Source organism: Coenobita brevimanus, chromosome 68, assembly GCF_032717465.1.
Source record: "Coenobita brevimanus isolate Jiangsu-jjx chromosome 68, ASM3271746v2, whole genome shotgun sequence".
Classification (NCBI taxonomy): domain Eukaryota; kingdom Metazoa; phylum Arthropoda; class Malacostraca; order Decapoda; family Coenobitidae; genus Coenobita; species Coenobita brevimanus.
In genome coordinates this window covers 20,596,801-20,622,228 of record NC_137021.1, presented here as the reverse complement: position 1 = coordinate 20,622,228, position 25,428 = coordinate 20,596,801, and positions in this window count along the sequence as shown.

Sequence of the window (25,428 nt, the reverse complement as noted above, 5' to 3'; positions counted from 1 at the left end):
CACCACCACCTTTGGCTCTCCTCTCCTTTCACGGATCCACCTGGTGAACAAGCCTACATCTTTTCTATCCTTAATGACCTAGAGCAGCTTGTACAGCACCCTACCCGTATCCCTGACCGCCTTGGAGAGAGCTCCAACATACTTGACCTCTTCCTCACAACTAATCCTTCTGCTTACTCTGTTAATCTTTTCTCTCCGTTGGGCTCCTCCGATCACAACCTTATTACCTTAACCTGTCCTATCACTCCGGTACGGCCTGCGGACCCTCCAGGGAAACGTCGTCTGTGGCATTTTGGAGCCGCGAACTGGGAGGCCCTCAGGCAGTACTTCTTTGATTTTCCTTGGAATGATTATTGCTTCCATGGCCGTGAGCCATCTGAGTGTGCCTTGCGCATTACAGAGGTTATTCTCTCCGGCATGGAAGCATACATTCCTTTCTCATATCCTTTGACTAACGCAAGAAAGCCTTGGTTTAATCACGCTTGTTCTAATGCTGTCCGCAACAAGGAGAAGGCCTACAAAAGGTACCGGAGCCAACCCACCCCTGAATCTCATCATCTTTATATTTCTGCCCGGAATCGTGCTAAGTCTGTTCTTCGCTCTACTAAAAATAATTTCATCCATACTAAATGCTCTCAACTCTCCAACTCGAATTCTTCCCGCTCCTTCTGGCACCTGGCCAGAAATCTTTCTAACAACTTTACCTCATCATCTTTCCCTCCTCTTTTCTACTCTGATGGTTCTGTAGCTATTTCTTCTACTGATAAAGCAGATCTCTTCGCACAGACTTTCTCCTCCAATTCCACCTTAGACGATTCCAGTGCTGTTCCTCCATCACTTCCCCCCTCTGACTTCTTCATGGCTGACATTAAAATTTCTTCAGTTGATGTATTTTCTGCCATTACTGGCCTCAGTACTAACAAGGCATATGGGCCTGATGGGGTCCCTCCTGTTGTTCTCAAGAACTGTGCTTCTGTGCTTACACCCTGCCTAGACAAACTCTTTCGCCTTTGTCTGTCAACTTGTACCTTTCCTTCGTGCTGAAAGTTTGCTCTCATTCAGCCAGTCCCAAAGAAGGGTGACCACTCCCAACCCTCCAACTATCGTCCAATTGCTTTAACGTCCTGTATTTCAAAAGTTTTCGAGTCAATTCTTAATAGAAAAATTTTAAGGCATCTTTCCTATCACAACCTTCTTTCCGATCGTCAGTATGGGTTCCGTCAGGGACGCTCCACTGGCGATCTTCTCACCTACCTTTCAGACTCCTGGTCATCCTCCTTTCGGGACTTTGGCGAAAGCTTTGCCAATGCACTTGACATCTCAAAGGCTTTCGATCGAGTCTGGCATAAATCTTTCATTTCCAAACTGCCCTCCTACGGTTTCTATCCTTCTATCTGTGCCTTCATCGCTAGCTTCCTTTCTGGTCGTTCTATAGCCGCTGTCGTAGACGGCCATCGTTCTTCTCCTAGATCTATCAACAGTGGTGTTCCTCAGGGCTCTGTCCTATCACCAACTCTCTTCCTTTTATTCATCAATGATCTTCTAAGCTGTACATCTAACCCTATCCACTCATACGCTGATGACTCCACCCTTCACCTTTCCATTCGGTTCCCGCAACGCCCATCTCAACAGTTACTTCAAGAAACAAGGGATGAGGCTATGGCACACCTAATGTCTGACTTGGCTCGTATCTCTGACTGGGGTAAAAATAATATGGTTGTCTTTAATGCATCTAAGACTCAGTTCTTACACCTATCAACCCGACAAAATCTTCCACAGGTATACCCACTAATGTTTAATAATATTCAGATTAATCCTGCATCATCCTTGAACATGCTTGGGGTTTCATTTACTCGGGACTTATCTTGGAAAGATCATATTACATCTCTTGTAAAATCTGCTTCCAAGAGATTGGGTGTGCTAAGCCGACTCCGCTCTTTCTTTACCCCTGCACAATTGTTGACTCTATACAGGGGTTTTATCCGCCCCTGTGTGGAGTACAACTCTCATGTGTGGGGAGGCTCCCCACATACAGCTCTTCTCAATAGGGTGGAGTCAAAGGCTTTTCGTCTCATTAACTCTCCTCCTCTTACTGACTCCCTTCAACCTCTGTCTCTTCGCCGCACTGTTGCATCTTTATCTCTTTTCTATCTCTACTTTAATGGTCACTGCTCCTCTGAACTGTCTGCTTGCATTCCTCCACCTCTACGACGGGCGCGTAGCACCCGTCTGGTAGCAAACTCTCATCCCTTTTCTGTCCAAGTCTCTAATGCAAGAGTTAACCGTTACTCCCAGTCTTTCATTTATGCAACAGGTCAGCTCTGGAACTGTCTCCCTCTGTCTGTATTTCCTTCTGCCTATGATCTCCAGTCTTTCAAACGTAGTGTGTCCAGGCATCTCAAAATGATCGGATCTTGAATTTGGCTCTCTATTGTATTTTGTTTTTCTCTTGGAGGGAACTGTTACTGCGGGCTCATGGCCTTTGGTTCCTTCTTCCTCGCATAAAAAAAAAAAAAAAAAAAAAAAAAACTCTGTCTCTTCGCCGCACTGTTGCATCTTTATCTCTTTTCTATCGCTACTTTAATGGTCACTGCTCCTCTGAACTGTCTGCTTGCATTCCTCCACCTCTACGACGGGCGCGTAGCACCCGTCTGGTAGCAAACTCTCATCCCTTTTCTGTCCAACTCTCTAATGCAAGAGTTAACCGTTACTCCCAGTCTTTCATTTATGCAACAGGTCAGCTCTGGAACTGTCTCCCTCTATCTGTATTTCCTGCTGCCTATGATCTCCAGTCTTTCAAACGCAGTGTGTCCAGGCATCTCAAAATGATCGGATCTTGAATTTGGCTCTCTAATGTATTTTGTTTTTCTCTTGGAGGGAACTGTTACTGCGGGCTCATGGCCTTTGGTTCCTTCTTCCTCGCATAAAAAAAAAATTAATATCAGTGAGTTGAACATTTACTCTATTAGTTTAATTGTACTACTTCATTTACATACAACCTTACGTATATACACAGTGATAGACAATATATATCTTTACATGAACATATAATACATACTGTACATATGAAAATCTAGTACGACCTGAAAAATATAAGTAGACATGTATCCTTCATTTTACAGTGAGAAGGAAAATCAAATGAAAATGTCTAACACAAAGAGAGCTAGCTACAGTTTGCTATACTCAACCATACACTTAAATACTTACAACCAGTACCTAAAGATGAAATTTAAAATGAGCAAACATAACAAGTTGACTTAACCTTTGGAGGACTATAGTATCAAGTGATGTGTGAAACTAAGTGATAACTGTACATATTGTAAATATTACTTATCTAATTTTATATAAAATAACAAAATATGGGGCTACATAATTATAATATCATTTAAATATAAACTATGCAACATAACTAAGATAACACCTATGGTGTCTCACATAACTAAGACAGTACACCTATGGTGTCTCATATGAAAAACTACATCAAATATGGCTGTTTCATGATATAATTGTATTGCTAGGATTGTATAAATTATATACATACGTATCAGTTATATAGCTACAATGACCACACTTGTGATTACTGCAGTTATGTTACAATTGCCATATTTATGTAACTACAATTTGTTACAACCACATTATGTAACAGTTGCATTAACAAGATGTAACTACAATTTTATGGCAAACACAGTTATGTAACAGTTGCATTAACAAGATGTAACTATAGTTTTATGGCCAACACAATTGCGTTAACAAGATGTAACCACAATTTTATGGCAAACACAATTATGTAACAGGTGCAGTAACACAATGTTATGTTACAGTCACACTTGCGTAACAGTTGCATTTGAAAATGTAACTACAATAGCATTAACACGATGTAACTGCAATTATACAATTTTCATACAATTATGTTACTTTTACAGTATTATGTATTTCACTTAATTAGCTTATAAGTTCACTGTAATGTGTATATAGTATGCATTAATATGTTATGGCAATATTTACTGTCATTGGTATGACAGTGGGCGTGACCGAGCGATATGTAGACATTATACAGACATTGTATAGGCATTAGTATATATCTCATAAACACAATGGACAGGATGTAGTTTCTGCTGGAAACGTACACAGCTTCTCACTGGGAATGTCAATCCATATAATGTATATCCACACTCTTGTTGTCCCAGACCATCAAGCATTCTTAACATATGATGTATCTCAAACAATCTCTTTGTAGTCCAGGCGAAGAAGAATTTCATGACGTATTCAAACATGTGGAGTAACCTGCCCTAGTCGGTTAGTCCACATGAATCTACCAGACATTACATCACACACACACACATCCTCTCCAAGCTGTGTATAATGTCGGAGAGCTTCCCTTTAGATCAGAAGGGGTTGGAGAGCAGGCCAGATAATACGAGGATCAGAAGAGGGAGAGACGGGCTAGAGAGAAGGCCCAACGCTAGGGTCATTAGGCTCTATTATGCTGTAACTCACTGTTGATGTAACCGTGCAGTAAAAGCTCAGTAACCCAAGTGTGCTGAAACTCACATCGTTGACACTGCGTCTCATGACTTTATTCTGGCTGTGCTTGACAAACCACAGTTGACTTCCCTATCTCCCTACAGGTACGTACGACTACGATATTGAGAACTGCAGTTATATCGTGTTAATGCAATTGTCGTTACATTGTGTTAATGCAACTGTTACACAAGTGTGGCTGTTACAGAATTGTTATTGCAATAAAACTGTAGTTACATCTTGTTAATGCAACTGTTACATAACTGTGGTTGCCATAAAACTGTAGTTACATCTTGTTAATGCAACTGTTACAAAACTGTGGTTGCCATAAAACTGTAGTTACATCCTGTTAATGCAACTGTTACATAACTGTGGTTGCCACAAAACTGTAGTTACATTTTGTTAATGCAACTGTTACATAATTGTGATTGCCACAAAACTGTAGTTACACCTTGTTAATGCAACTGTTACATAACTGGAGTTACCAAAAAACTGTACTTACATCTTGTTAATGCAACTGTCACAAAATGTGGTTGTATCAAATGATAGGTACATCGTATTAATGATGTTGTAGTTACATTGTGTTAATGCAACTGCTACACAAGTGTGGTTATTACAACATTGTAGTTACATTGTAGTTAAATCGTGTTAATGCAACTGTCCCAAAATGTGGTTGTAACTAACTGTAGGTACAGAAGTGTGGCAACTGTAATATAACTGCAGTAATGCTAGTGTTTGTAGTTACATAATTGAAGCACTGGTAACAACTGCAGTAATGCGAGTGTTTGTAGTTACATAATTGTAGCAACTGTAACATAGCTGCATTAATGCTAGTGTTTGTAGTTACATAATTGTTGCAACTGTAATATAATTGCAGTAATGCTAGTGTTTGTAGTTACATAATTGTAGCAATTGTAACATAACTGTAGTAATCACGTGTGGTCATTGTAGCTATATGATTGATACACATGTGTATAATTTATACAATAATAGCAATACAGTCTTATCATGAATCAGCCATATTTGATGTACTTGTTTGAGACACCATAGGTGTATTGGCTTCGTTATGTTGCACAGTTTAAATGATACTGCATGTAACTCCATATTTTATTTTATATAAAATAAGATAAATAATATTTACAATATGTACAGTATTCACTTAGTTTCGTTTGCATCACACATCGCTTGATACTATCAATATCCGTAGAATACAATATCTACTCACGGGCCGCCCGGGAGCGAAAGAAAACGCACCCGCTCCTGGGTGATGACGTCACACTCTTCTCTCTCGTCTCCCGCGTCCCAGTTCAAACCTTACATTGTTATGCACTAAATTTCTCATTCTTTCCTACCATATCCTAACGTGTACTTGCACATTATGTCAGAAGTGATGCAAATAAAGAATTTACTAATCTTTAGCCAAACAATTCATTGTTTTTAGTCACAGCATGCTCATATCATTGTAAGCTTGGAAACAGTATTTAAGCATACTGACTGGAAAATTCTCATGTCATACTTAAAATTCATTGAATATGAATCTCTCTCTCTCTCTCTCTCTCTCTCTCTCTCTCTCTCTCTCTCTCTCTCTCTCTCTCTCTCAAGCAATCAATCAGTCAGAATTTTATACATCTTTTTATCAGTTATCAGTTTACTCATTTTGTTTACAGTTTTTCTGGATGAAATTATTTTTTAGATTTAGTACTCGCAACATAAAAAGCATACGACAGCGAGCAAAATAAATAATTACTTCATAAGGAGAAACAAATTCAGCAGCTTGACAGGCTAGATTGTGGGCAGTGGCTTTTCCAGGTTGCAGGGTTTTATTTCCATAGTGACAAATAACAAATTGATGAAACCTAGCTTTGAATTCCTAGAATAATTAAAAACAATGGAAAAGTTGTTTATTTGTCACCATGGAGCTAAAGCCCTGCAACCTGGAAATGCCACTGCCCACAATCTAGCCAGTCAAACTGATGAATTTGTTTTTCTGCCTTATGAAGTAATTACTTATTTTGATCCCTGTCGTATGTTTTTTAGAATGCGATTACTGAATAAAAAAATTATTTCATCCAGAAAAACTAAAAAAATTAGTAAACTCATAAGACAATAAATAGATGTATGCATTTACTGAATGACTGATTGCTTGAGAGAGAGAGAGAGAGAGAGAGAGAGAGAGAGTCATGTTCAATGAACTTTTGAGTATGATATAATTTTCTAGTCAATATGCTTAAACACTTTTTCAAAGCTTATGATAATATGAGCAGGGTACGACTGAAACAATAAAGAGTTTGGCTAGAGATGAGTATGTTATTTAGTTGCCTCTTTTCTGACAATATGCAACCACATGTTAAGATATGGTAGGGAAAAAGAAAAAAATTACTGTGTAACAATGTAAGGTTTGAGCTGGGACGCGGGAGACGAGAGGAGAGTGCGACGTCATCACCCGGGAGCGGGTACGTTTTCTTTCGCTCCCGGGCGGCCCGTGAGTAGACATTGTACTATGCAGTAGTCCTCCAAAGGTTGCGAAGTCAGCTTGATATGTTTCATCTTTAGGTACTGGTTGTAAGTATTTAAGTGTGTGGTAGAGTGTAGCATACTGTTACTAGCTATATTTGTGTCAGGCATTTTCACTTGATTTTTCCCTGTAACTGTAATATGATGGATATGTTGTTGTTGTTGTTGTTGTGATATTCGCCTCACGTAGTGAGGACACGGGCAAACAAAGAGCCCGTCGCAGAAAAGCGAAAACAAAGCCCTCCAAAGAGAGCATAGCGGTGACAGCTACATGTCGAAGCAGCAAGGCAGGACAGGATCAGGCGTGGCTCAGCAGTTAGGAGAGCAGTCTGGTGGCGATGTAGTTGATGAGAGCAGCACGTGATGGATCTATCTCGATGCCCTCACGGATGACGGCTTCCTCAGATGGAGAGAGGGAGTTGGAAATGTATGCCTCACGGATCTTCTGATACAGTTTCTGATATACGAGAGGCAGTGTATCAGCGTCGTTGATCGGATCCGTGAGGCAATCGAGTAGCTCTTCTAGGTCCGCATCCGTGCGAGCATCGAGATCACGATGTTGTTGTTTGTATATTCTCCCCACAGCGTGGTGGGGAACGGGCAAACTGAGAGCCCGTCAGAGAGTTTCGAAAAAAGCTCCTATACAGGAGCAAAGCAGGGACGAAGACGTGCAGACAGGGCAAGGGCGGCAGAGGAAGGGAACAAGGCGGCGATGGATAACAACCCGATGATCGTGGAGGCAAGGGGGAGAGCGGTAGACAGCACGGCGCCGATGGAGAGGGCGCCGGCTTGCTCAGGTCGAACCCCCAAACGACTCGCTGATGGAATGCGGCTGGCTGCTCGGATGTTAAACAGAGGGCAGAGAGGGACGAAAGAGCGATGTACAAAACGGCGCCGATGGTAAGGGCGCCGAAAGCTCAGGTGGAAGTCCCGAACTCTGCCCTCAACCCCCATCGGACTCGCTCCAGCTCTCCACAGCAGCAGGTGGTGGCGTGGAGGGTAGGCCCGGTCCCGGTGGACACGTAGGGCACAACCCCGGTCAAGGTAGAGTCGGAGGAATGGCGGTCGGCCATGGAAAGGGCGGACGGCCTACATCTCCTGGTGGGCTGACCAGGGCACTCCCGATGGTGGAGGGGACAGGCCCGCCCCTTGGCTGGTACGGCTGCTGTGGAGAGCTGGTCCCGCCGGGAACAGCGGTGGAGGTGTTGCCTCGGCGAGAGGTGGACTGCGAGAGTCGAGATCACGAGTCCCTGAGTGTGGTGGAAGGAGGGCCTCGATCCGGCGAGCAACGGAGGAGGGGTCGCTCTTGATCTTTCCCCCTTTCTTCTTTTGTTTTTTCCTCTTCTCCTTAGGTGGAGGGGGAGAAGAAGAGAGAGCGATGTCGGCAGGCGGTGGTGAAGGTGGAAGAGGCTCCTCCACTTCGTCAGGGGCAGATGGAGAGGGCAAGGAGGAGGGTTCCACTACGTCCTGGTGTTCTAAAGGGACGGGGGACGAGACACGCTCCTCCTCAGCTCCTGACGAAGGGAGGTGGACCTCCACGACAGTCTCCCCATGCTCACAATCCATGGCCTGTAACGGTTCCGGGTCGGCGATCAAAGGTTCCAAGGTGGTGGCGCCAGTCGTCCGGTTGAGAGGGGCAGCCAAACACAGCCGTTTTCGCGGTGTTGTGCGGGGTGGTGGTGGCTGCTGTCGCCGGGCCTGACGCTCCTGACAAGGGGGGAGACGAGGATCGCGGGTGAAGCTTCGGGGAATAGCAAGGCGTGGAAGGCCGTTCTCCTCAAAGATCTGAGGAAGGAGAACAGCCAGAACCGCCTTGCTACCCCCACTAAAAGCCTCAGCCGTCGCGATACACATCGCAACGAGTGTGTTTGTGTTGCTAGCACTTCCATGACCCTTTGGCCGGCGTCTCTGGGCAGGGTGACGCCGCCGTGCATGGGCAGAGCCCTGCACAGCAACACCACCCGGCCCAGTGACGTCCTTAGCCTCGGGACCCTTGGAAGCCTGTACAACACAAAACTCCACCGTCTCTCCCTCGGCAAGTGAGCGCTGGAAATGCCGTGGATTTGGTGCAACGATCCCAGATCCTTGCACGAAAACATCAGCGCCAGTGTCCCGGCGTTTGATGAAACCGTAGCACGATCTCACGTTGAACCAATTCACGGTTCCCTGGATGGTGGTGGCTCCTGACGGCACAGAACTGCTGTTTGGTGCCCCCCTCAACGGGTCGCAGGCACGAGCAGAGTCGCTGGAAATCTCGGGCATAGTGACGACTGGCCAGGCCAAGCTATGCGAGAGGAGTCGATGGATATGTGTGTACTTACATTTAAGGATATGAATTTCATAAACGTCAGACTTTACTGATCTACCAGAAGACCCGCCGACATGTAAAAATACCCCCGCTAATACCAATACACCAGTTCTGTATGAGACAGCCCTAGCATGTATGGACGGTGGGTGTTAGCGCCGAAGTGGTGATATGTAGAGGTGTGCGGTACGTGGGAGGACTACTGGGCCTTGAAAGCAGGCTGTGAAGCCTTTGCCCAGAGTCGGACACACACACACAAAAAAAAATGTATTATATGTTCATGTAAGGATATATATTGTCTATCACTGTGTATATACTTAAGGTTGTGTATAAATGAAGTAGTACTATTAAACTAATAGAGTAAATGTTTGACTCACTGATATTTATTGTAGTAGTGGTGATGATAGTGATGCTGGTTAAAAGGTGTTGGTAGGGTCTGGTTGAGGTAGGTCAGGGTCCTGGTATGACTACGTCAGCACTCGGTGTCATCACTGTGGGGTAGGCAGACAGGTTGGTAGGCAGGTAGGCAGGTGCAGGGTGGTGCTGTCAAGCATTTGGACTGATTGGCGTGTTATGATGATCTTAGCAAATGATGACACTGCTGAACTGCTGCTTCATTGTGGTGGAGAAGATGGTGGTGGTGGTAGAGCTGGAGAAGGTGATCATGGTGGAGGGTGGTGGAGATTCAAGGAGGACGAAGGAATGGAAGTCAGATGTGTTGATACATCACCATGTTGGGTCAACACTATTGGCACATTACAGATGCACTTCCTCTTGTCTCACTTTTACTTATTATTGTTTGTCGTTTCTCACTTCTTTGTTCAAACACTACAAGATAAGAACTTGTAGTGTTTGATTTTCCTTAGTTGTTGTGGTTAACTTGTTTGCTTGTTGAGTTGTTGATAGACGTAATTTATTGCTGCTCTTCGTAATCGTGGAGTTATGGTTGAGGTGCTTAGGCGCGATTAGGGGCGAAGTTGCACTGATGCTCTGTCAGCTCTTGCTCTCTGAGTTGCTTGTTTGTTTTTAATTTGACTGCTGATTGTTGCTTGTAGAGGAGTCGTAGATTGTTTTGATTCTAGCGTTGCTTCTTATCAGTCTTGATAATGTAGACTCGTAGATACGATGGTTCGTTGACTTGTTGATTTGTAGGCTTATAGGCTTGTAGACTTGTAGGCTCGAAGGAGTTGGTTCATACGTTTGTGGCCACAAATCTCGATGACGAATGTTATCGTTGTATAAACTATTAAGGCTTGTTTTGATTGTACTGTAGTTCGGTACTTTGTTACCGCTCGCCATAAATCTCGATAGCATGGTCGTAGGTACTTGTAGGGAGATAGGGAGGTCGGTTGTAGATCGACGAAGCACTGCCAGAATAAAGTCGTGAGACATAGTATGGCTTGAACTTGTCGCTGCTTATTAAAATGGTGTGTCGTCGGCTAGAGTGAATAGGTAGGTCTCTCTCTCTCTCTCTCTCTCTCTCTGTCGCTTTCCCCCTTTGTGTATCAGCAAGGTGCGTTAGAGCACTCTTGGGTTACGGAGTTTATTGTACAGTCGTATCGAATAGTGAGTTACAGAGTAACGGAGTGTGAGGGCAAGCCTTCCTAGCTGACCCTCGTGTTATCTGGCCTTCCCTCCAACCCCTTCTGATCTGAAGGGATTCTCTCCAACGTTATATACAGCTTGGAGAGGATGTGTGGTATGATGTAATGTCTAGTAGATTTCCATTCACGTGGACTAACCGACTAGGGTTGGTTACTCCATGTGTTTGAATAAGTCATGAAATTCTTGGTCATCTGGACTAAGAGATTGTTTGAGATACTTCATATGTTAATGATTCTTGATGGTTTGGGACAATAAGATTGTGGATATACATTATGTGGATTGACATTCCTAGTGAGAAGCTGTGTATGTTTACAGCAGATACTACATCCTGTATATTGTGTTATGAAATATATACTAGTGCCTAAATAATGTCTACATTGGTTCATATTCAGTGACTGATGATTCATGTTCACTGAATAGTGAGATATGATCAGATTTTGGTTGTTCATGTTAGTGATTCGTATTGTTCATTGAAAATGTTTTCTCACTGGTAATTCACAGTCATGGATTATACTAAAGTATCAGTAATTCATACTGGTGTTCATATTCCTTATTTGTGTTCAGTAAGTGGTGATATATATATATATATATATATATATATATATATATATATATATATATATATATATATATATATATATATATATAAGCAGTAGAATTCATGTTTGGTTGAGGGGATTGTGAAAAATAATTTAATTTCCATGCCACATATTTTCCGGTGAGATGTAATTTTTGTGCCACCATATTCAATATATTCGATGGAGCCTTATATATCTATAGGGGTTCCCATGGTCTGCGCCGTCTAAGACTGTACCTCGTATTATCAGCATGACCTTCCCCTATCCGCCACCTGGGGACACGTCAGGTAACAGTGGGAAAGAGATGAACCTGAGTAAAACTAATGTAGTGTTAAATCCAAATGCGGCAAAGAGCGTCATCAGAATAAGCAAAAAAGTTCTTGACTAAGTCAAGGTGTAAAGTTACTTGGGGCAAATACCAAAACTAATGAAAAATTATGACAGGTAAATAAAACGCTATAATACTATTGGATGGAAAGCTTTCGTTAAATATAGAGGGATCATGAAAAATATCTTGTCAATTTGTATGAAACGGAAAGTATATTATCATCATCATCATCATCTAATCCTATGTTTCCCCATGAGGAGCATAGGAGCCCAGAATTAGACAAGTTGGTCCTGATATTTAAGATGAGAGTGACCAGCTTCACTCATCCCTGAGTGGCATTACATGAGCAATACACCCCAGACATCCTTTGGACATAAACCTACACAGGCTCAGTCCAACTGGAGAAAGAAGCACCGATGTGGGACTTAGTGTGTATCGACGTTTTGCCTGATGGCTTCCTCAGAATACAATTGCTGAATGTACACCACATTTCCTGTATATATAGCAGAAGGCAGTGGGGGTGTGAGGGGGGGTGAGATATTGGCTAGGGGTGGTAGGGGGGGAGCAGGTAGGGTAAGGAAGGTGAGGTTCAGGGGAAAGGGATTACAGATCATGGCACAAGAGTGGAGAGAAACAAGGGACAGGTGACCTCTATTTCCTTACCCAACACTTCTTCCCTCTCCCTAAGGACTTCCCACTTCACCTGTCCCTTGTTTCTCTCCGTCCTTGTGCCATGATGTGTACTCCCTTTCCCCTGGACCTTACCTTCCTTATCCTACCTGCCCCCTCCCTACTACCCCTAGCCAATATTTCACCCCTCCTCACACCCCCACTGCCTTCTGTTATATATACTGGAAATGTGGTGTATATTCAGCAATTGTATTCTGAGGAAGCCATGAGGCAAAACATCAATAAACACTGAGTCCCACATCGGTGTTTCTTTCTCCAATTTGTCAACGAGAAGTGATTCAATCCATTTGGAGCCCCTTAGTTACCCACTAAACCACCAGGCGCTATAAATTGGTTATGTGGTTACCACCCAGCGTAGTAATTGGTCTTCTGGTGTACAGGAAACCATTTGGCTTGTCACTCAGTGTAGAGGCACCCATAGGCAGTAGATAAAGCAAAGAATGAAGGGAAGGAAAACAAAAGGGGGGAGTGTAAAGTCACCCAAAGGCAGAAGGAAGAGGAGAGGATGAAGGAAAGACAGAAGAGGAAGGAAGGAACAGAGGAAAGGGCAGACACCCAAAGCAGCACTACATCGACTGTGTGGATGGTGAGCGCCCCCACCTACCACCCAGTATAACGAATATATATCCCAGCTTTGACGGTTGTTTTGGTAAGAATACTGCCACCGTATTCCCTGCATGTCGTAAAAGGCGACTAAAAAGGGTGGGGTGAGGGGACTAGGGACCCCCTCCTCTGTTTTTTAGTTCCTAAAAAGAGACAGGCCAGAGAAAGGGATGGGGGACTGAGTTATCCCCGTACCCTGAAGATTGGGTCTATGACTGTGCGTGGATGTAGTACGATTGAGGCTAAACGGGAGGAGATTGAGAGAATGTTTGTGACACGAAGTTGGATGTGTTAGCTTTGAGTAAAACTAAGATTTTTCTTTTTTTTAAGATGATGAATGGAGGAGGAAAAAAAAAAAGTCCGTGTGCCTAAAAGCTTCCTCCATTCATAAGATATTTATAACAACTGCATTTAAATTGAAGTGGATTAAACGTTTGTGGGAAGCAACTCCCAGGAAGTGAATTCCAAAGAGTAGTAGTTCTGGGGATAAATGAATTTTCATAAGCAGAGGTTCTGCATTGTGGGGGTGAGAATATGAGGTCATGGGCGCTCCCAGCTGCCCGAGTATTTCGGGAAAAAATATGAAGGGGAGGTACAGTTGAAGCCAGTTCGTTAGAGCACGTACGGTAAAAATATCGATAAAATAATGCTAAAGAAGCAAATTCTCTACGTACTGATAATGGAGGAAGGTCCTGCGTAATGGCAGGATTATTGACTAATCTAATGGCTTTATTTTGAATTTTGTCCAACTGCCTCAATGCAACCACTCCACATCCACTCCATAGCGGTGAACAGTATTCGATCTGAGAAGGCACATGACTTTTGTATATTGTGGCCATCTGCTCGTCAATGAAGAACCCACGAACTCTGTATATAAGTCCCAATTTTTATGAAGCATTTTTAGCAAGGTATTTAACATAAGCTGTCCAGGTTAGGTTGGAGTTTAGAGTAACACCTAGGATATCTTTCGTAGTGGATATGGGAATATTAACATCATTTAAAATTATGTGAGAGTCTGAGGGATTCTTTCTGATGGAAAAACTAATGTATTTAGTTTTCTGAGCATTAAATGAGACCAGATTTGTTTGTCCCCAGTGATTAATTTTAGAAAGGTCCTGATTCAGAGAAATTGCTGTGTTTAACTGGGAATTTGTAATATCAAATTTTATAAAGGAGGTACTAAATGTGAAAGAACTATGAAGGGTCGAGTCATCAGCATAAGAATGTATTGGGTTTTGAGTGATAGATAGGAGGTCATTTATATGAATGAGAAAGAGGGTTGGCGCCAAAACTGATCCCTGAGGAACGCCAGCATTTATGGGATGGAACTGAGAATAAATTCCATCTACCAAGACCCGTATTTTTCTATTATGCAGGTAAGAAGAAATTAGAGGAACCAGTGATGCAAGACCATAGTGTGACATCTTAGACAATATGGCCTGGTGCCATACTCTGTCAAATGCTTTTGATATATCAAGTGCTACTGTGTGTGTTTCACCGTGTTGGTCTATTGATTTGTTAATCTGATGGGTAAGAAGGCAAAGAATGTCTACAGTTGAACGTTCTTGTCTAAATCCATACTGCCGATCATTGATTAATTTATTGATTAATAGATGCTTGAGTATGTGTTTGTTAATTAGTGTCTCAAAAACTTTACCGAGAACGGAAATTATTGCAACTGGTCTATAGATTGATTGATCATAAGTTGCTCCCTTTTAGGAACACGATAGATATTTGCTTCTTTCCAAGAGGCTGGAAAACTTGAGGTACGGATGCTAAACCCTAAAAATTTTGCCAATAGAGGAGCCAACACTGAAGAACAATTAAGTACTACTGAAGGAATTTCATCTGGACCAGTAGCTTTTTCTGCTGAGAGATTCTGTAATACAGCTTGTACGTATCTGGTGTGAATCATGAAAAGAGATATTTGAGGGTTTTCAAAATCAAGTAAAGGAATATTGTGATTTTCTGTATTTAGGGTTGAGTTTGTTGAATAAATGTCAACAAGAAGGTTGTCTTTTCCATGTGGGTCACTTACTAGATTTCCATTGGGGGACTGTAACGGTGGAATGGAAGAGGTGGTAGGGAAGTTAGTTTTGAATGAATTATGGGTTGACCAGAATATTTTGTTATCATTTCGGTAGTTTAATAGTTTGTTAGCTTGTCTATGCAGAAAGTTTGATTTAGAAAGGTTGATAATAGTTTTGGCATGGTTTCTGATATTTCCATAAGAGTTAAAGAAAGGGAAAGGTGAATCTAAGTTTGGAAGTGTGAATATAAGATTGTCAGGTGTTGACAGAGTAAGGGTAAGAGAAGGTGTGGCCTTCTTAGTGAGTCCGGAAGTACAGCAGTGTGTGATGGAATGGAAGGAGTGTCATCGAGACTGATGTGGGTGTAAGCGAAATTTGAACGTGAGTTGTGGGTGTTTGTGAGTGCATATGGGCCTGTTAGTGAAAGGGATGATGTTGATGAGTGTCTGCAGAGTTTTGGAGCTAATGTGAATGTGGCAATGATGGGAGATCTGAATGCTAGAGTGGGAAATGTAGCAGCTGAAGTTGTAGTTGGTATGCATGGTGTGCATGGAAGAAATGAAAATGGGGAACGAATGATAGGGATGTGCATTGAGTGAGAGATGGTGATTGGAAATACCTTGTCTGAGAAGAAAGATATTTGTAAGTATGTATGGGAGAGACAGGAGGGTGGAAGGGTTGTTGATAGAGCATTGATGGACTATGTGGTTGTGTCTAGGTATGTAATAGGAGGATTGTTGGATGTGAGAGTTTTGACAGGGGAGGGTGGAGGTACGTCTGACCACTACCTGGTAGAGGGAAAGATAAGAGTAGGTAAGAGATGGGTGAGAGCTAGGGGAGTTAGGTGTGGCAGGGAGGTTGTGAAAGTGAGTGAGTTGGATAAAAGAGAGAAAATGATAGAGTATCATCAGAATTGAAAGAAGAGTGGAACGCAGTGAAAGATCAGGAAAATGGAAGTGTGGAGGAGGAATGGCAGTTGTTTAAGAATGCTGTGGTGGGGCATGCAGAAGAGGTGTGTGGTGTGAGACGAGTGGGTGGTGGTGTAAGAAAAGGAAGTGAATGGTGGTGCGAGGAAGTAAGTATGCCTGTGATTGAGAAGAGACGTGCGTATGAATTGTGGCTGCAGAGGAAGGATGAGGTGTCATATGAGAGGTATAAGGAAAAGAGGAATAGGGCGAGAAGGGCTGTGCGTGATGCTAAAGTGGCAGCAGATGAGTGACTGAGAATTTTCAACAGAATAAGAAAATTTTTTGGAAGGTGATAAGGGTGCGAAAGGGAGAGTCTAGGAAGGAAGAGCGAGTAAAAGCAGAGGATGGAAGGATGTTACTTGAGTTGGATGCAGTAAGGAAGAGATGGGCTGAGTATTTTGAAAGATTGTTAAATGTAGAGGAGGAAAGGGAGGCTGAGATCGTGGCGGATGGAAGGGTGCAAGGAATAATTGTGTTGGGAGAGTTGAATGATTCCTTTATCACGAAGGAGGAAATGCAGGAGGCAGTAAAGGAGATGAAAACATGGAAAGCTGCAGGTATGGATGGGTGTGCTGTGGAATGTCTGAAAGGTTGTGGACCGACTATTGTTGCCTGGTTTGTAAGATTGTTGAATGTGTCCTTTGTGCAAGGTATGGTGCCAATTGACTGGGCAAGTGCTTGTGTGGTCCCGTTGTATAAAGGTAAGGGTGATATAAGTCTGTTGAGTGTTGTACAGTAAGTAAGGTGTATGGTAGAGTGTTAATTAAGAGAGTTAGAGAGGGTACAGAGGGAGTGATTGGTGATGAGCAGTATGGCTTTAGGAGAAGGAGGAGATGTATGGATCAGGTGGTTGCTGTGAGACAGGTGTGTGAAAAGTATTTAGCGAAAGGCAAGGATGTGTTTTGGGCGTTCGTGGATTTAGGGATTGCGTTTGACAGAATTGATAGGGAGGCTTTGTGGACTGTATTAAGATTGTATGGACTTGATGGTAGGTTACTAAAAGGAGTGAAAAGTTTTTATGTAAATAGTAGAGCGTGTGTAAGTGTGGGAAATACTGTGAGTGATTGGTTTCCCGTGAGAGTGGGGCTGCGACAGTGATGTGTGATGTCGCCTTGGTTGTTTTATATTTATATGGATGGTGTTGTAAGAGAGGTGAATGCAAGAGTGTTAGGTAGAGGTCTGAGTCTGGTGAATGTTGATGGTAGAGAGTGGAATCTGAAGCAGCTGCTGTTTGCAGATGATACTGCACTGGTGGCTGATTCAGAGGAGAGATTGATACAGTGGGTAGAGGAGTTTGGAAGGGTGTGTGATAGGAGGAAATTGAAAGTAAATGAGAATAAGAGTAAAATGATGAAGTGTACGAGGTTGGTAGATAGTAGGAGGATGAATATAGTTTTGAATGATGAGTTGCTTGAGGAGGTAGAGTGTTTTAAGTATTTAGGGTCACATGTTGCTGTGGAAGGAACAATAGATGCAGAAGTGAAGTTTTGAATAAATGAAGTAGGAAAGGTGCTGGGAGGAATGAAAATTTATGATGTCGTTCGCTTAGAATTTATGTAATGAGAAGGCTGTATGAGGGTGTTGTGTTACCGACTGCGTTATATGGGGCTGAAAAACGGAATATGGGTGTAACAGAGGGGAAAAGTTTGAATGTAATGGAGATGAGGTGTCTGAGAAGTGTGTGTGGAGTGACGCGTATGGATCGAGTGCGAAATGATGAAGTGTGAAGGAGAATTAGAGTTGTTCGGGAGATGGCTGATTGAGCTGAGCAGAGGGTGTTGCGATGGTTTGGACATATGGAGAGAATGGATAATGAGCGATTGGTGAAAAAGATAACTAGATCTGATGTGAGGTGTAAGGCTGAGACGAAGACCACGAATAGGATGGATGGACAGCATGAAGAAAGCGTTGGGTGCGAGAGGGATGTTTGGGGAGCAAGGTAGAATGGCTGTGCATGAGAGATATGAATGGAGAGAAATTGTAAATGAATAAATGATGACGCAGCTCTGAGGGGATATTCTCCCGCATTTGTCTGATCAGCTGATCAGGTCAGTTGCGGGTAAGGGAATAGGTCTATTATGATGTGGCAGGGGTAAACCAGCTCTGCTGTCGGGTACTGCTGCAGATGTCACTGATTGCATTGCGCAGTTGACCCTCGTGTGGTGTGGTGCGGTGAGGATCTGTCCCTTCTCCTCTTTGGAGCTAAGAAGCGAATGAATGTGTTTGAGTGGATGAGTAAATTGGGAGTGTGTCGTCCTGTCTCGGCTACCTCCCTTTCCTTTGGGGAAGCAGCCCAGGTATATAGGCTAGATAGATAGATGACGGACGGTTGTGAAATCTAGACACTTACCAAATCGGTAAAAAATCATTTAATCTGTTCCCAAAGAGCAATGGAAAGGTCAGTGTTGAGAACATCCTAAAGAGACAGGAAGAGATCAACTTGGGTGTGAGAGCAGACTATAGGCAATTATATTATAGAAGTTATAAAAGAAGAGATATGGAGGTGGGATGGCAGTGTAGCACGAATACGGGATAACCGATGGAGCAAGAGGCTGACTGGCTGGACTCCAACAGATTGTGGGCGTAGCAGAAAAAGGCCATACAGGAGGTGGAGATATGAGATAAAGAAATTTACAGGCAAAGCGTGGCAGAGATTGGCTCAGTCAAGGAATTCAAGAAGACTGGGGAAGGCCTTCGTTCAGCAGTTGCCTTGTAACGGCTGATTTTATATATATATATATATATATATATATATATATATATATATATATATATATGTGTGTGTGTGTGTGTGTGTGTGTGTGTGTGTGTGTGTGTGTGTGTGTGTGTGTGTGTGTACAAAATAAATGCAAACTGACCACAGCAGAAATGAAAATAGAACCCGTATATTCTTTCGTATATTACATCTTCAGAGTGACTCAGAGTTATGAGGGTGGAGGCTTATAAGCACACCTGCAGCAAGGAGGGGTACACAGTACAAATGGAGGATTTCACGTTATGACCTGTAGAAATAGACAAGGATAGCAGAAAAGACTCTCTGCACCCTTTTAATTCTCATACGAGACTAACCAGTTAATCTTTTACTTGATTCTAGCTCAGAATCATCACCCCCCTAGTTCTAAACTATTGCAAAGTTAGAAAGCTTCGATGTGAGAAATGTAAATGAGTCATGCTTAATTTCTGGAATGTATGAGAATAATTTATGAATGAGCTATGGTCGTTCTAAATGTGATAAATTGTTAACAGAGTTTATTGTAAAGAAGTATCCCCCATATTACCTTTTTTTGTTTTGTTTGTTTTTTTCTTTGTTAGCAACATTACGGAAATAAGGCTGAATGAAATGACATGAAACTTTCAGGATATGTGGTCACTGGTTCCAAAAGAAAGTGATTAAATTTTGGAGGTAATCGAGTGACAATGAAAGATCAAAGTCAAGGTCATGGATTTTTAAAGGGCTACAACTTTAAACCGATTGAAGATAAAGATATATACTATTACGAACATACAGGAAATCGTAATGTGGCCTTCCATTTGGCTCCAAGACCTTTCACCTTGAGTGACCTTGAAAGGTCAAACTGAAGGTCACGGATATTTAGGGGGCCATAACTCGAAACTCATTGAAGATACAGAGGTATTTACCATTACCAACATATAGGAAGTTCCATAAGGGTTTTTGATTGGTACCATGGCCTTTGACCGTAAGTGACCATGAAAGGTCAAACTCAAGGTCACGGATATTCAGCGGGCAATAACTCAAAACTTGTTGAAGACAGAGATTTTTACTATTAGCAAGATATAGAAAGTCTCACATGGGCTTCCATTTGGCATTATGACCTTTGACATTGTGTGTCCTTGAAAGGTCAAATGAGAGATTAGATTTTCAGAGGATGTAACTTGAAAACATTTGCACCATTACCTTAGACTTCAATTGTGTACTGACATTAAATGGCAGTAACGAATAAGTATCTAACAACAATAAAATAACTGCTGCCGGGAGACGTTTCTTCTGCCTGGCATCACGTGTTTTGTATAGGCTTGATCTAGTCAAGAAATAAGCTCAGCTCAGGTGAAGTGAGGTGATAGACATGGTATATATGGGCAAGTTAGGTCCCCCCTTTGTTCTGTATTCCTCTTCTTGCTGCAAGGCTATTTAACAGTTGAAAGTATGTGCTGGGGGGGTTTGTCAATATATACGAGTATATATATCTATATCTATCTATATATATATATGTATATCTATCTATATATATATCTATATCTATATATATATATATATCTATATCTATCTATCTATATATATCTATATCTATCTATCTATATATATCTATATCTATCTATCTATATATATCTATATCTAACTATCTATCTATATCTATATCTATCTATCTATCTATCTATATATATATATATATCTATATATATATATATATCTATATATATATATATAAAGAGAGATGGATAGATACATAGATAGAGATATAGATAGATAAATGTATATATATACAGTACTATATATATACATCTATCTATCTATTTCTCTCTGTCTCTATCTATCTATCTATCAAGCCATCTATATCTATCTATATCTATATCTATCTATATTATATATACATATACAGTATATATATATATATATATATATATATATATATATATATATATATATATATATATATATATATATATATATATATACATATATACATATATATATATATATATATATATATATATATATATATATATATATATATATATATATATATATATATATATATATACAGTATATATATATATATATATATATATATATATATATATATATATATATATATATTTATTTATTTATTTATTTATTTATTTATGTAATAGTGATACATATTTAGAGACTCATATTTGGCTGGTTTTTTATTTATTGAAGATTCATACCGGCAATTCATGTTCATATTCATACTGCCAGTTTATGTTCAGTGACCGTTAACTTATAGTAGCAGTTCATAGCGACTGATGAATCGTACGGGCAGTTCATGATCAGTAATTGTTGACTTATGTTCAGTACTGTCCACAGGAAGCAGACATTGGCGCTTTGGACTTCACCCCCAACTTGCTTCGTATGCAGTACATGGACTTCAGTGTAATCATCGGAATGGACCCCCTCGTCATAATCTCCAGTACCCCTTACACCATCATCAGACCTTTCCTCCTCTTGCAGATATTTTCACTCAAGGTACTCCACTCTCCACCTTGTCTTTCCTTCAGAACAGTTGGCCCTTTATATTCCTTTTAAAAATCATCTGTAGCACCTCTATGTCATTACCAGACTCTGAATATATCCCCATTCAAAGTAATATAGGTCTTATTAGAGAACTCTTCAATCCGATGGTGTACACATTAGTAAATAGTAAGCACTGATAACAGGATGCCTTCTGGCCAATGACGTGGTTATCTGTTGGGGAAAAAGAGTTAATTCTACTAAGATCTAACTATTGTGTAAAAGAAAAGGATAGAAAAGAGGAAGACTCTCCCTCACCCACAGCAACATCTCATTAAACCGGCTGGAAAATGTGAGAAAAAACACCAAGCTTGTTAGATAGAGCAAAATTTTTATAGGGGAGGCAAAATAGGAAGAAATATGTACTATAGAACCTCTGTTCTACCGACCTGTAAAAGAAAAGCAATCACAGTCGCAGAATGTTCTCATTTTTAAACAAACGTCCAAAAGCCATCATCACACACTTAAGCCTGAAATAAACAACACTAAGTCTAAGAATATTGTCTTGCCTAATTCTAAACGTACCAATAGTTTTTGAGCTAAATGGTGTTGCTGATTGTCTGGTATATTGTTCCATTACGAGTATATTATTATTTTTTTATTATTAGTGTTGGATCTCTAACTTTTGAGCGTCATTCCGTTATTCCTAGTCACAGTATCAATCTGCATTTTAAACAAATAATCCTATCAAACATCGTTAAATCTGTTAAGAACTGAGGGTAAATTTCGCAGCAATGGGACCATTTTTGTGCTCTGCACTGCACTCTCTCAAGCCTGTCTCTTTCCACAATAAAAGTCAGGGACCATTGCGATGAAAACGAACATTTCGTTTGCCTTGTTAACGACTGCTATACACTGTTATTTATTTATTTATTTTTTTTAGGAGGTCACTGATAACTCCTAACTCCTTCTTGGTGTTTAAGCTTTCCAGATATCGTATATGGTTGTAAAAAAGTCAAGCATATTTGTAAGCCGTTATCTCTTTTTACGAAATCTGTGTTGATTATCTGTTATTAGAATTTGTGGCGCATTTTAAAAATCGCCTTTTATAAAGATACGTGATATATTAGCGAGCTTCCATTGATTAGGTACTTTACATTTAGTCAATAATGTATTGAATATTTTAGTTATAGGAAAGGCTAACTGTCTTCAACATTCATGCACAATGTGAGGAGATATCTGCTGTGGTATGGTTCATATATTTGGGTCGATTTTCTAAAGATAATTTTACATATGTTCTCTCCTTTCGCTGACTGATAACGTATAATCATCTTCTGGTTCTGAGAAAACCGACAGAGGACTGGGAATGTTTACCTTTTTTTTTTTTTTTTTTTTTTTTTTATAAGCACTGTGAAAGGAGTAGTTCATTACTGTTGTTGGGGTTTGGTTATCATTTACAAGATCGCCTTGAGAGCTTGGTAAAGGTCCTATGCTGCCTTTTACATTTTTCTTATGCCTCACATAATGAAAAAATATATTAGGGTTTGACATTGCTTCACGAGAAATTTTCGCCTAGTAGACTCGTTTAGTTTTGCAAGTAATTTTCGTACATTGCAGCTGTACTGTTAAATATTCTATTCTGTCTTCGTGGCTTCCTATTTTTTTTTTTTTTTTAATAATTTATATGTTCCTCTATTGCAACTCTTCATTTCTTCATCACTTTTTGATATCCAGCCTGGTTAATTAGGGTGATTATTTCTTCAGGTAATTATCGGTATATATTTTCGTTAATCACGGAGTGCGGTAACCGCTCCGTAAGTAAAATGGCGCAGGTTCATAATAGTGTATAGGAGCTCTCGCGTGAGAACGATGGCATAGCCCAGTTCTAAGCTTTTGAACTAAAAGTCTTTTGCTATTCAAGTGCAAATCTACTCGCAAAGTCTTCCTGACCTTCGTAGGAGTCGCAATATGGAGCCTCATAAATATCGATTTTGTTCTTTCTTCTTCATCAGTCATAACTCCAAAACAAGAAGGCGAACACGGACGTACTATACGCGAGAACGCTTCTTGTCAAGTGCAGATGTTTCTTTTCATGTTTAGAAAAGCATTCAGGCTACGGCTCGAGAGTTACGGCCTGAAAACCCCATCACCGTCACTCGTAAGTACGCCATTTTCACAACATTGGTTAGCTACAGCTCGCCTGCAGTTTGAACGCGCCAAAACACTTCATTTCAGGGGAAGACACCCTCGTTTTAGGCTTTCTGTAGCAATGGAACTATGTTCTACAAATCAACAGCAATCTAAACAGCATCGCTCTACCGCAGCTAGCTGCAGCTTACAGCGTGATTCTCCGGATCTCAACTTTATCTCTACTTTTCGATAACAGTGCTTTCTACTTTTGTGTGGAACGCTAACAATAGATTAAACACTACCTTGAATACCAGTCAATCTTGAGAAGCGAACTAGTTTTCTGCTCACTTTCACGACTAAGCCTAAGTGATGCAATTCAGGATACTTCTCAATTACACGTACCTGCATTAATGCATGGTGTTACGCATGTTCGCGCGCGTACATGCATAATATCTAGTGTTTGCCCCAAATGTGATATAACAGCTCGACAGACCACGTTACCTTCTCATATTAATAATCAGTATACAGAGCGCAAGGCATCATGGGACCCTCTATTCCACTCTTTAATATTATAAAAAAAAAATGATTTGTCAGTTTTCTCATTTTAGTTTAGTTTTAACTGTCATTGTTTGCTCCATAATTGCAGTATATCTCTCAATCTCTCAGCTTGGCGCCAGACCTAAGAGCGTGGTACATGTCCATTCATGCTCAGAATGAGCGCATGCATACTGAAATCACGCTATGCATGAAAGAGAGATGTATCCAGACCGCATCACATGATACATGTACATGCATGCTTGGAATGCTGAAATCATGCTATGCATTTAACAATCAAAATCTAACACTAGCTTTATACATAATTATACTTCCACAAGAAAATCATAAACTATAAAACAAAAACTTTCATCAAAAATGATTGTTAAGGAGTAATGATCGGAAAAGTGGACAAAGAAGAAATGAAAAAACGCACAGAAACAAGAGCATTCCACCAGCTACAAATACATGTTTGTGGCTAAGGTGTTGAATGTAATACTTGGTATAGGTCTCCTAATCTGCCAAGGGCAAAAGCTCTAAGATAAGAGGCGAAAAAAGCAGAAACAAGAGAGCATTCTGATGGGAGGAGATTTGGAGACCTATACCCATTACTACATTCCACCAGCTACAAGTTTGTGGCTACAGTGTGGAATGTAGTAATGGGTATCTCCTCCCATCCTGAATGCTCTCTTGTTTCAGTGTTTTTTTCACCTCTTATCTCAGCATTTTCGTCTTTTGAAGATTTGGAGACCTACACCCATTACTACATTCCACACCTTAGCCACAAACATGTATTTGCAGCTGGCGGAATGCTCTTGTTTCCGTGCTTTCTTCATCTCTTACCTGTGTACCTTTGCCATTCCCACTTCTTAACAATAATTTTAGAAAGTTTTTGTTTTCTAGTATACATCAATCAATTAGTGAATATTTCCCACATTTCTTCGACTTTATTCACCTGTAGTAACTTAATACAGTGAGTGTAGGCAATTATGTTTCTCGTATCATAGAAATTAGCTTTTCATAAGTCAGGAACTAAGAGGATATTTGTACTGCTCGTACAGTTTATGTTTATTTCAAGTCTGATGATATTATGATCGCTTTTGTCAAAATTTTCACCATCATACAAATTTAATATATCACTGTCTGTTGGTAAGCCAAGGTCGAGTATATTACTATCATGCATCGGTGTATTCACTCCCTAACGTAAAAATGGATAATCTAACAGTTCTAACAGCATGTTCCCTTCTTAGTCTACACACGAATTATTGCAATCAATACACGGATTATCAAAAGACATGAAAATAATGCAGCCCTGTGTTCTATGACTGACTATATTTTGTCATACAATAATATATTGTTTTCCTCGTCTGTACCAAAAGGGCTGGGATTATTACCATTTCTGAATATTTC